This window comes from Somniosus microcephalus, chromosome 4 (genome assembly GCF_052327205.1).
Source record: "Somniosus microcephalus isolate GS21.2 chromosome 4, FLI_Smic_1.0, whole genome shotgun sequence".
Classification (NCBI taxonomy): domain Eukaryota; kingdom Metazoa; phylum Chordata; class Chondrichthyes; order Squaliformes; family Somniosidae; genus Somniosus; species Somniosus microcephalus.
In genome coordinates this window covers 41,631,362-41,643,467 of record NC_140990.1, presented here as the reverse complement: position 1 = coordinate 41,643,467, position 12,106 = coordinate 41,631,362, and the positions used below count along the sequence as shown (strand labels likewise).

The window sequence follows — 12,106 nt, the reverse complement described above, 5'->3', positions numbered from 1 at the left end:
TTGGAATGAATTGAAGATTAATATTTGAAATGCGCTGGGACGGTACAACTGGCAGTAATCATCACAAAAGAAATCCATCACATCAACGGATTGACTTCTGATACTAACCAGTGGGCAGGAGAGGTGGAAGTGTGTGGTAGATGGGGAAAGGAACATTAAAACGGGAGTGAAAGACACAGCCTGAGACCTGATTTCTGAAGCCGTTAACTGTACCGATGGTGGAGATCGATGTTAAAGGGGCGAAAGACAAACCGAAACCGTCTGTATTTTGTGTCTTTTTCTGCGCCACATCCTTTTTTAATATGAGTGAAAGTTGTAAGGACAGTTTTTCATGTCCTGCTGGTGTTGAGCTCTTGTTAACTAGAATCCGCCCTGCACCTCACCCTGGGGGCTCTCAACAATCTCCCCCACCCCCGACTCCTCGGTTACGGTGCACTTTAAGCAGATGAGCTGTAAATTGCATAAAAACGTCAGTGCGCCGCCCCTCCATTCTTTCATTGCAAGTGCAAAATCTGAAGATAATGGATCAGTAAATAAATCATTACAGATGCAAATAAATCATCAGATAGAAATTAAACAGCATTTAAATGCAAGTCACATAAGGTGTGGGTGTCCCAAACGCTGTTTCAATTACATGGAGAGTTTATTCATTAAGTCTGTTCAATTGTTTGTTCAGTAATAGCAGACGTCATCGTTCCAATATCACATCTTCAGTGTGCCACTGCAGCCTTCGGTCGCCTGAGGAAGAGAGTGCTTGACGACCAGGGCCTCAAACCCGGCACTAAGCTCATGGTCTACAGAGCAGCAGTGACACCCGTCCTGCTGTATGCCTCAGAGACATGGACCATGTAGAGCCGGCATCTCAAAGCACTGGAGAGGTACCACCAACGCTGCCTCTGCAAGATCCTGCAAATCCACTGGCAGGATAGGCGCACCAACGTCAGTGTCCTTCCTCAGGCCAACATCCCCAACATCAAAGCTTTGTCCACGCTCAATCAGCTCCGATGGACGGGTCACAATGTCCGCATGACCAATACGAGACTCCCAAAACAAGCGCTCTACTTGAACCTCCGGCACAGCAAGAGAGCCCTAGGTGGACAGAGGAAACGCTTCAAGGACACCCTCAAAACCTTCTTGAAAAAGTGTAACACCCCCAAGACACCTAGGAATCCCTGGTCCAAGACCACACAAAGCGGGGGAGAAGCATCCAGGAAGGCGCCGAACACCTCGAGTTTCTTCGCCGGGAGCAAGCGGAAGCCAAGCGCAGGCAGCATAAAGAGTGCACGTCAACCCAAGCACCCCACCCACCCGCCCCTTCAACCATCGTCTGCCCCACCTGTGACAGAGACTGTCGGTCCTGCATTGGACTCATCAGTCACCTGCGAACTCATTGTTAGTGGAAGCGTCATCCTCGGTCCCCAGGGACTGCCTGAGAAGAAGTATATCACGGATCTATAAATCACTCCGACAACAGGCGGGATCATTGTTAGTTCGTTAGTTCACTGACCCGTGAGGGAAAACTCACTGGAGTCCGTAAAACTATCGTAGTTCTAGAGAAAGAATTGCCCCGGGAATAAAACAAACCCATTAGCAATCATGTGCTTTCCGGTCACAATAACCAGACATGGGTTTGATTCCCACCCCCGATCTCTAAAAGTGGATCCATTTCCGTATAAGGACACTGACTGTAGCCCAGCTCGGGGTGTTTGCATTCACTGGCAGCCAGATCACCACCTTCCGGTCTCACAGAACCACTGGGGTGAGAGCATCCTGAGACACGACAGCAGATTATTGAGGGCACGAATTAGAACGGGACTCTTCAAATATCCAACCCCCCTTTCAAATAGCGGACAGCGACAATGCGGCTACTCAGCATCTGGGCTGTGTGGGGGGCATGTCTCACAGGTAATTGTGGAGCAAACGCATTTCATCTTTTCTCTAATTTCTAACGTGGTTTGATTCTGAGTTTTAAACACCCGCCTGTCTGATCTTTTCCTGTTTGAACATGTTTTTCAGATCTGAGTCTTGGAGATTCTGTCACTCAGCCGCTGTCCTCAGGAGTTAAGGTGTGGAGATGCCGGAGTTGGACTGGGGTGGACAAATGTAAGAAGTCACACGACACCAGGTTATAGTCCAACAGCTTTATTTGAAATCACAAGCTTTCAGAGCGCTGCTCCTTCGTCAGGTGAAGTGGAGAAATGCATAAAGACACCGCTTATATAGTCAGAGAATCATGTCAGATGTTTACAGGTAACCTTTCCAACTGCCATTTATCACACCTCGGCAGAGAGATAATCACAGCAGTCAAAGGTGTGAATGGTGTCCAAACAGGTCAGTCAGGGAAACATTACATCAAAGAACAATGAGGTGGGGTCACAAGGGGTCAAATATTGCAGATGCTGGGGTCTGTATGAAAAACAAAGAAACAGACAAAAAACATTTTTTTTGGCTGGAAATCACAGCAGGTCCGGCCGCATCTGTGTAGAGAGAACAAGCCAATGTCGACTCGAGTCTGGATGACCCTGCGTCAGGTGGGGTTACATGTAGCGTGACATGAACACAAGATCTCGGTTGAGGCCGTCCTCATGGGTGCGGAACTTGGCTATCAGTTTCTGCTCGACGATTTTGCGTTGTCGTGTGTCTCGAAGGCCGCCTTGGAGAATGCTTACCCGAAGATCGGAGGCTGAATGTCCTTGACTGCTGAAGTGTTCCCCGACTGGGAGGGAACACTCCTGCCTGGTGATTGTTACGCGGTGTCCGTTCATCCGTTGTTGCAGTGTCTGCATGGTCTCGCCGATGTACCATGCTCCGGGGCATCCTTTCCTGCAACGTATGAGGTAGACAACGTTGGCCGAGTCACATGAGTATGTACCATGTACCTGGTGGGTGGTGTCCTCACGTGTGATGATGGTATCTGTGTTGCTGATCTGGCATGTCTTGCAGAGGTTGCTGTGGCAGGGTTTTGTGGTGTTGTGGTCGCTGTTCTCCTGAAAGCTGGGTAATTTGCTGCGAACGATAGTCTGTTTGAGGTTAGGCGGCTGTTTGAAAGCGAGTAGTGGAGGCGTGGGGATGGCCTTAGCGAGGTGTTCGTCATCATCGATGACATGTTGAAGGCTGCGAAGAACATGGCGTAGTTTCTCCGCTCTGGGGAAGTACTGGACGAGGAAGGGTACTCTGTTGGTTGTGTCCCGTGTTTGTCTTCTGAGGAGGTCTATGCGATTTTTCGCTTTGGCCCGTCGGAACTGTCGATCGATGAGTCGAACGTCATATCCCGTTCTTACAAGGGCGTCCTTCAGTGTCTGTAGGTGTCCATCGCGTTCCTCCTCGTCTGAGCAGATCCTGTGTATTCGCAGGGCTTCTCCATAGGAGATGGCTTCTTTAACGTGGTTAGGGTGGAAGCTGGAGAAGTGAAGCATCATGAGGTTGTCCGTGGGCTTGCGGTGGAGTGAAGTGCTGAGGTGTCTATCTTTGATGGAGATTCGTGTGTCCAGGAATGACACCGATTCTGAGGAGTAGTCCATGGTGAGTTTGATGGTGGGATGGAACTTGTTGATGTTATCGTGTAGTCTTTTCAGTGATTCTTCGCCGTGGGTCCATAGGAAGAAAATGTCGTCGATGTATCTGGTGTATAGCGTTGGTTGGCGATCCTGTGCAGCGAAGAAGTCTTGCTCGAACTTGTGCATGAAGATGTTTGCGTATTGGGGTGCGAATTTGGTCCCCATGGCTGTTCCGTGTGTTTGGGTAAAGAACTGGTTGTCGAAGGTGAAGACATTGTGGTCAAGGATGAAGTAGATGAGTTGTAGGATGGCGTCTGGAGATTGGCTGTTGTTGGTGTTGAGTACTGAGGCTGTCGCAGCGATGCCGTCATCGTGGGGGATACTGGTGTAGAGTGCCGAGACGTCCATCGTGGCGAGGAGTGTTCCTGGTTCAACTGGTCCTTGGGTGCTGAGTTTCTGTAAGAAGTCTGTAGTGTCGCGACAGAAGCTGGGGGTTCCCTGTACGATGGGTTTCAGGATGCCCTCGACATATCCAGAGAGGTTCTCACACAGGGTTCCGTTGCCTGATGCGATAGGACGTCCAGGTGTGTTGGCTTTTTGTATCTTTGGGAGGCAGTAGAAGTCTCCCACGCGGGGAGTACGTGGGATGAGAGCATGTAGGATGCTTTGAAGGTCTGGATCGAAGGTTTTGATCAGTCTGTTGAGTTGGCGGGTGTGTTCTTTGGTCGGATCTGCGGGTAACTGTCTGTAGTGTTCCTGGTTGTTCAGTTGTCGGTATACTTCTTTGCAATAGTCCGTTCTGTTCTGTATGACGATGGCACCTCCTTTGTCTGCTGGTTTGATGACGATGTTGCGGTTGGTCTTGAGAGCGTGGATGGTGTTGCGTTGTGCTCGGGTGACATTCTGGACTGTCTTGTGACTGCGGCTGATGAATCTGGCGTTGATGCATCTCCTGACAGCTTGAGCATACATGTCAAGCTTAGGGCAGCGACCCTCCGGTGGGGTCCAATTTGACTCTTTCTTCTTCGGTTGCTGCACTGCAGATCCCTCTGTCTGCTGTTCTGGATCATTGATTGTCTCATTGGGTTCGCTGCTGACATCTTGGGATTTGTGGAAGAATTCCCGGAGCCTCATTCTCCTGATGAATTCCTCTGTGTCTGCCGCGAGACCGATGGGGTCCACTTTGGTGGTGGGGCAGAAATTGAGCCCTCGGCTGAGAACTTAAATTTCGTCTGGTTGAAGGGTGTGGTCGGACAGGTTGACGATGGATTTCCCTGTGGTTTCAACCATGCTACCGGGGGAGGCTTGGTTGCTGCTGCTGGTGATGCCAAGTTTCTCAAGCTTCCTGTTCTTGGTGTGCATGTAGGTATCGTAGTTCCGTTGCCTTGTTTGTTTGGCGGCGTCTCGTAGCTGGTCTGCTGCGTCCTGAGCACAGGCTGAGAACATGGACTCCATCTCGGTTTCGAGGTTGCGGCGTCTGCTGTAGAGCTGGTGTACGAGATGGTTGAGGAGTGTGCGAGACGTACGACGGCAGAGTCTCTCAGCGTAGTCTGTGTTGTAGGTCGACTTGAGTGGGTTAGTGATCTGTAGTCCTTTCGGGATCTTGTCTGCTTTCTTGCATCTCTGTAGAAACTTGATGTCTGTGTCAATATGCGCGATCTTCTTGGAGATCCTCTCCACTTTGAGCCGGCAGTTTGTGGTGTCGATAGTAGCCATGGTGTGGAGATGCTGGAGTTGGACAGGGGTGGACAAATGTAAGAAATCACACAACACCAAGTTATAGTCCAACAGCTTTATTTGAAATCACAAGCTTTCGGAGCGCTGCTCCTTCTTCAGGTGAAGTGGAGAAATGCATAAAGACACAGCTTATACAGTCAGAGAATCATGTCAGATGTTTACAGGCAACCTTTCCAACTGCCATTTATCACACCTCGGCAGAGAGATAATCACAGCAGTCAAAGGTGTGAATGGTGTCCAAACAGGTCAGTCAGGGAAACATTACATCAAAGAACAATGAGGTGGGGTCACAAGGGGTCAAATATTGCAGATGCTGGGGTCTGTATGAAAAACAAAGAAACAGACAAAAAACATTTTTTTTGGCTGGAAATCACAGCAGGTCCGGCCGCATCTGTGTAGAGAGAACAAGCCAATGTCGACTCGAGTCTGGATGACCCTGCGTCAGGTGGGGTTACATGTAGCGTGACATGAACCCAAGATCTCGGTTGAGGCCGTTTTCATGGGTGCAGAACTTGGCTATCAGTTTCTGCTCGACGATTTTGCGTTGTCGTGTGTCTCGAAGGCCGCCTTGGAGAATGTTTACCTGAAGATCGGAGGCTGAATGTCCTTGACTGCTGAAGTGTTCCCCGACTGGGAGGGAACACTCCTGCCTGGTGATTGTTGCGCGGTGTCCGTTCATCCATTGTCGCAGTGTCTGCATGGTCTCGCCGATGTACCATGCTCCGGGGCATCCTTTCCTGCAACGTATGAGGTAGACAACGTTGGCCGAGTCACATGAGTATGTACCATGTACCTGGTGGGTGGTGTCCTCACGTGTGATGATGGTATCTGTGTTGATGATCTGGCATGTCTTGCAGAGGTTGCTGTGGCAGTGTTGTGTGGTGTCGTGGTCGCTGTTCTCCTGAAAGCTGGGTAATTTGCTGCGAACGATGGTCTGTTTGAGGTTAGGCGGCTGTTTGAAAGCGAGTAGTGGAGGCGTGGGGATGGCCTTAGCGAGGTGTTCGTCGTCATCGATGACATGTTGAAGGCTGCGAAGAACATGGCGTAGTTTCTCCGCTCCGGGGAAGTACTGGACGACGAAGGGTACTCTGTTGGTTGTGTCCCGTGTTTGTCTTCTGAGGAGGTCTATGCGATTTTTCGCTGTGGCCCGTCGGAACTGTCGATCGACGAGTCGAGCGTCATATCCCGTTCTTACAAGGGCGTCTTTCAGTGTCTGTAGGTGTCCATCGCGTTCCTCCTCGTCTGAGCAGATCCTGTGTATTCGCAGAGCTTGTCCATAGGGGATGGCTTCTTTAACGTGGTTAGGGTGGAAGCTGGAGAAGTGAAGCATCATGAGGTTGTCCGTGGGCTTGCGGTAGAGTGAAGTGCTGAGGTGTCCATCTTTGATGGAGATTCGTGTGTCCAGGAATGAGACCGATTCTGAGGAGTAGTCCATGGTGAGTTTGATGGTGGGATGGAACTTGTTGATGTTATCGTGTAGTCTTTTCAGTGATTCTTCGCCGTGGGTCCATAGGAAGAAAATGTCGTCGATGTATCTGGTGTATAGCGTTGGTTGGCGATCCTGTGCAGCGAAGAAGTCTTGCTCGAACTTGTGCATGAAGATGTTTGCGTATTGGGGTGCGAATTTGGTCCCCATGGCTGTTCCGTGTGTTTGGGTAAAGAACTGGTTGTCGAAGGTGAAGACATTGTGGTCAAGGATGAAGTAGATGAGTTGTAGGATGGCGTCTGGAGATTGGCTGTTGTTGGTGTTGAGTACTGAGGCTGTCGCAGCGATGCCGTCATCGTGGGGGATACTGGCGTAGAGTGCCGAGACGTCCATCGTGGCGAGGAGTGTTCCTGGTTCAACTGGTCCTTGGGTGCTGAGTTTCTGTAAGAAGTCTGTAGTGTCGCGACAGAAGCTGGGGGTTCCCTGTACGATGGGTTTCAGGATGCCCTCGACATATCCAGAGAGGTTCTCACACAGGGTTCCGTTGCCTGATGCGATAGGACGTCCAGGTGTGTTGGCTTTTTGTATCTTTGGGAGGCAGTAGAAGTCTCCCACGCGGGGAGTACGTGGGATGAGAGCATGTAGGATGCTTTGAAGGTCTGGATCGAAGGTTTTGATCAGTCTGTTGAGTTGGCGGGTGTGTTCTTTGGTCGGATCTGCGGGTAACTGTCTGTAGTGTTCCTGGTTGTCCAGTTGTCGATATACTTCTTTGCAATAGTCCGTTCTGTTCTGTATGACGATGGCACCTCCTTTGTCTACTGGTTTGATGACGATGTTGTGGTTGGTCTTGAGAGCGTGGATGGTGTTGCGTTGTGCTCGGGTGACATTCTGGACTGTCTTGTGAGTGCGGCCGATGAATCTGGCTTTGATGCATCTCCTGACAGCTTGAGCATACATGTCAAGCTTAGGGCAGCCACCTTCCGGAGGGGTCCAATTTGACTCTTTCTTCTTCGATTGCTGCACTGCGGATCCCTCTGTCTGCTGTTCCGGATCATTGATTGTCTCATTGGGTTCGCTGCTGACATCTTGGGATTTGTGGAAGAATTCCCGGAGCCTCATTCTCCTGATGAATTCCTCTGTGTCTGCCGCGAGACCGATGGGGTCCATTTTGGTGGTGGGGCAGAAATTGAGCCCTCGGCTGAGAACTTCAATTTCGTCTGGTTGAAGGGTGTGGTCGGACAGGTTGACGATGGATTTCCCTGTGGTTTCAACCGTGCTACCGGGGGAGGCTTGGTTGCTGCTGCTGGTGATGCCAAGTTTCTCAAGCTTCCTGTTCTTGGTGTGCATGTAGGTATCGTAGTTCCGTTGCCTTGTTTGTTTGGCGGCGTCTCGTAGCTGGTCTGCTGCGTCCTGAGCACAGGCTGAGAACATGGACTCCATCTCGGTTTCGAGGTTGCGGCGTCTGCTGTAGAGCTGGTGTACGAGATGGTTGAGGAGTGTGCGAGAGGTACGATGGCAGGGTCTCTCAGCGTAGTCTGTGTTGTAGGTCGACTTGAGTGGGTTAGTGATCTGTAGTCCTTTCGGGATCTTGTCTGCTTTCTTGCATCTCTGTAGAAACTTGATGTCTGTGTCAATATGCGCGATCTTCTTGGAGATCCTCTCCACTTTGAGCCGGCAGTTTGTGGTGTCGATAGTAGCCATGGTGTGGAGATGCTGGAGTTGGACTGGGGTGGACAAACGTAAGAAGTCACACAACGCCAAGTTATAGTCCAACAGCTTTATTTGAATTCACAAGCTTTCGGAGCGCTGCTCCTTCTTCAGGTGAAGTGGAGAAATGCATAAAGACAAAGCTTATATAGTCAGAGAATCATGTCAGATGTTTACAGATAACCTTTCCAACTGCCATTTATCACACCTCGGCAGAGAGATAATCACAGCAGTCAAAGGTGTGAATGGTGTCCAAACAGGTCAGTCAGGGAAACATTACATCAAAGAACAATGAGGTGGGGTCACAAGGGGTCAAATATTGCAGGTGCTGGGGTCTGTATGAAAAACAAAGAAACAGACAAAAAACATTTTTTTTGGCTGGAAATCACAGCAGGTCCGGCCGCATCTGTGTAGAGAGAACAAGCCAATGTCGACTCGAGTCTGGATGACCCTGCGTCAGGTGGGGTTACATGTAGCGTGACATGAACCCAAGATCTCGGTTGAGGCCGTTTTCATGGGTGCGGAACTTGGCTATCAGTTTCTGCTCGACGATTTTGCGTTGTCGTGTGTCTCGAAGGCCGCCTTGGAGAATGCTTACCTGAAGATCGGAGGCTGAATGTCCTTGACTGCTGAAGTGTTCCCCGACTGGGAGGGAACACTCCTGCCTGGTGATTGTTGCGTGGTGTCCGTTCATCCATTGTCGCAGTGTCTGCATGGTCTCGCCGATGTACCATGCTCCGGGGCATCCTTTCCTGCAACGTATGAGGTAGACAACGTTGGCCGAGTCACATGAGTATGTACCATGTACCTGGTGGGTGGTGTCCTCATGTGTGATGATGGTATCTGTGTTGATGATCTGGCATGTCTTGCAGAGGTTGCTGTGGCAGGGTTGTGTGGTGTCGTGGTCGCTGTTCTACTGAAAGCTGGGTAATTTGCTGCGAACGATGGTCTGTTTGAGGTTAGGCGGCTGTTTGAAAGCGAGTAGTGGAGGCGTGGGGATGGCCTTAGCGAGGTGTTCGTCATCATCGATGACATGTTGAAGGCTGCGAAGAACATGGCGTAGATTCTCCGCTCCGGGGAAGTACTGGACGACGAAGGGTACTCTGTTGGTTGTGTCCCGTGTTTGTCTTCTGAGGAGGTCTATGCGATTTTTCGCTGTGGCCAGTCGGAACTGTCGATCGACGAGTCGAGCGTCATATCTCGTTCTTACAAGGGCGTCTTTCAGTGTCTGTAGGTGTCCATCGCATTCCTCCTCGTCTGAGCAGATCCTGTGTATTCGCAGGGCTTGTCCATAGGGGATGGCTTCTTTAACGTGGTTAGGGTGGAAGCTGGAGAAGTGAAGCATCATGAGGTTGTCCGTGGGCTTGCGGTAGAGTGAAGTGCTGAGGTGTCCGTCTTTGATGGAGATTCGTGTGTCCAGGAATGAGACCGATTCTGAGGAGTAGTCCATGGTGAGTTTGATGGTGGGATGGAACTTGTTGATGTTATCGTGTAGTCTTTTCAGTGATTCTTCGCCGTGGGTCCATAGGAAGAAAATGTCGTCGATGTATCTGGTGTATAGCATTGGTTGGAGATCCTGTGCAGCGAAGAAGTCTTGCTCGAACTTGTGCATGAAGATGTTTGCGTATTGGGGTGCGAATTTGGTCCCCATGGCTGTTCCGTCACACAAACAAAGCCGATCATACGTCACACTGACATGCCAGCCACTGCATTGCCTGGCACTGGATGATGCCACAATCCTTTCAAAACGTCACAGCATTGTGATTGGTTGGTTTTCATATTAATTCAGGGTATCAGACCGTCTGCCCTTGGTGTCTTAAAGGGGCCCTGCACCACCCGAGAGTCCCCGAGTTCTGGGGATAGGACAGAGAGATGGCAGACACAGCGATGGTGGCTAGAAGTGTTTGTCGCTTAGAAGGAGAGAGATTGGGGCAGACGTATAGCTTTTTTACTACACCAACGCTATCCATTCCCAAACTACCTTTTAATTTTCCGTTCCTTAACCGAATCTGATATCCAACCACAGGAGACCTCGCGCCTGAACGCCAGGAGTTCAGAGGAAAAGCAGCGTCGCATCAGAAGGAAATTCCAGAAGATATTCGATTTGACCAGAAACCTATTGAGATGTTTCTGTGGCCGTGAGGCACCGAAAGAGTCCGAGGAACATGTGAAGGATGCGGAGCGACAGTTTAGTGAAACAGAGAGCAGAGAGCTGAAGTTCACTGCCGGATCCCTGGGGTGATGTTCACGGAGTTCACTTAGATGGTATCACAGGCAATGGAGCATAGCAGGATAAAAAGTAGCCAGGGATACAGGACACAGAATGTAAGGGTTAATGGGTGTTGCTGAGATTGGAAAAGGGTTGGAAGTGGTTGCCCCAGTGCCGGGCCGACCCTTTTATTGGTCTGTGTGAACCATTTGGACTCGGGACACCGGTGGCCGCAGCGAGAGCGGCCCAGACACACCGGCGGCAGCAGCGAGAGCGGCCCAGACACACCGGCGGCAGCAGCGAGAGCAGCCCAGACACACCGGCGGCAGCAGCTAGAGCGGCGCAGACACACCGGTGGCAGCAGCGAGAGTGGCCCAGACACACCGGCCACAGCAGCGAGAGCAGCCCAGAGACATCGGCCGCAGCAGCGAGAGCGGCCCAGACACACCGGTCGCAGCAGCGAGAGCGGCCCATACACACCGGCCGCAGCAGCGAGAGTGGCCCAGACACATCGGCCGCAGCAGCGAGAGCGGCCCAGACACATCGGCCGCAGCAGCGAGAGCGGCCCAGACACATTGGCCGCAGCAGTGAGAGTGGCCCAGGCACACAGGCCACAGCAGCAAGAGCGGCCCAGACACACCGGTCGCAGCAGCGACAGCGGCCCAGACACACTGGCCACAGCAGCGACAGCGGCCCAGACACACCAGCCGCAGCAGCGAGAGCGGCCCAGACACACCGGCCGCAGCAGCGAGAGCGGCCCAGACAGACCGGCCGCAGCAGCGACAGCGGCCCAGACACACTGGCCACAGCAGCGACAGCGGCCCAGACACACCGGCCGCAGCAGCGAGAGCGGCCCAGACAGAGCAGCCGCAGCAGCGAGAGCGGCCCAGACAGACCGGCCGCAGCAGCGAGAGTGGCCCAGACACACCGGTGGCAGCAGCGAGTGTGGCCCAGACACACCAGCGGAAGCAGCCCAGACACACCGGCGGCAGCAGCGAGAGCAGCCCAGACATATCAGCGAGAGCGGCCCAGACACACCGGCGGAAGCAGGGAGAGCGGCCCAGGCACACCGGCGGCAGCAGCGGGAGCGGCCCAGACACACTGGCGGCAGCAGCGGGAGCGGCCCAGACACACCGGTGGCAGCAGCGGGAGCGGCCCAGACACACCGGCGGCAGCAGCGAGAGCGGCCCAGACACACTGGCGGCAGCAGCAAGAGCGGCCCAGACTCACCGGTGGAAGCAGGGAGGGCGGCCCAGACATACCGGCGGCAGCACCGAGAGCGGCCCAGACATACCAGCGGGAGCGGCCCAGACACACCGGCGGAAGCAGGGAGAGCGGCCCAGACACACCGGCAGCAGCGGCCAGAGCGGCCCAGACACACCGGCGGCAGCAGCGAGAGTGGCCCAGACACACCGGCGGCAGCAGCGAGAGCGGCCCAGACACACCAGCGAGAGCGGCCCAGACACACCGGTGGCAGCAGTGAGAGCGGCCCAGACACACCCGTGGCAGCAGCGAGAGCCGCCCAGACAC

The 12,106-nt window shown here is 52.6% G+C and overlaps 1 pseudogene; it reads right to left on the bottom strand.

Moving 5' to 3' along the window:
- Positions 1 to 1,650: 1,650 nt before the first annotated feature.
- Positions 1,651 to 12,106, bottom strand: part of LOC147118717 (uncharacterized) — a 128,234-nt pseudogene continuing 117,778 nt past the window's right edge.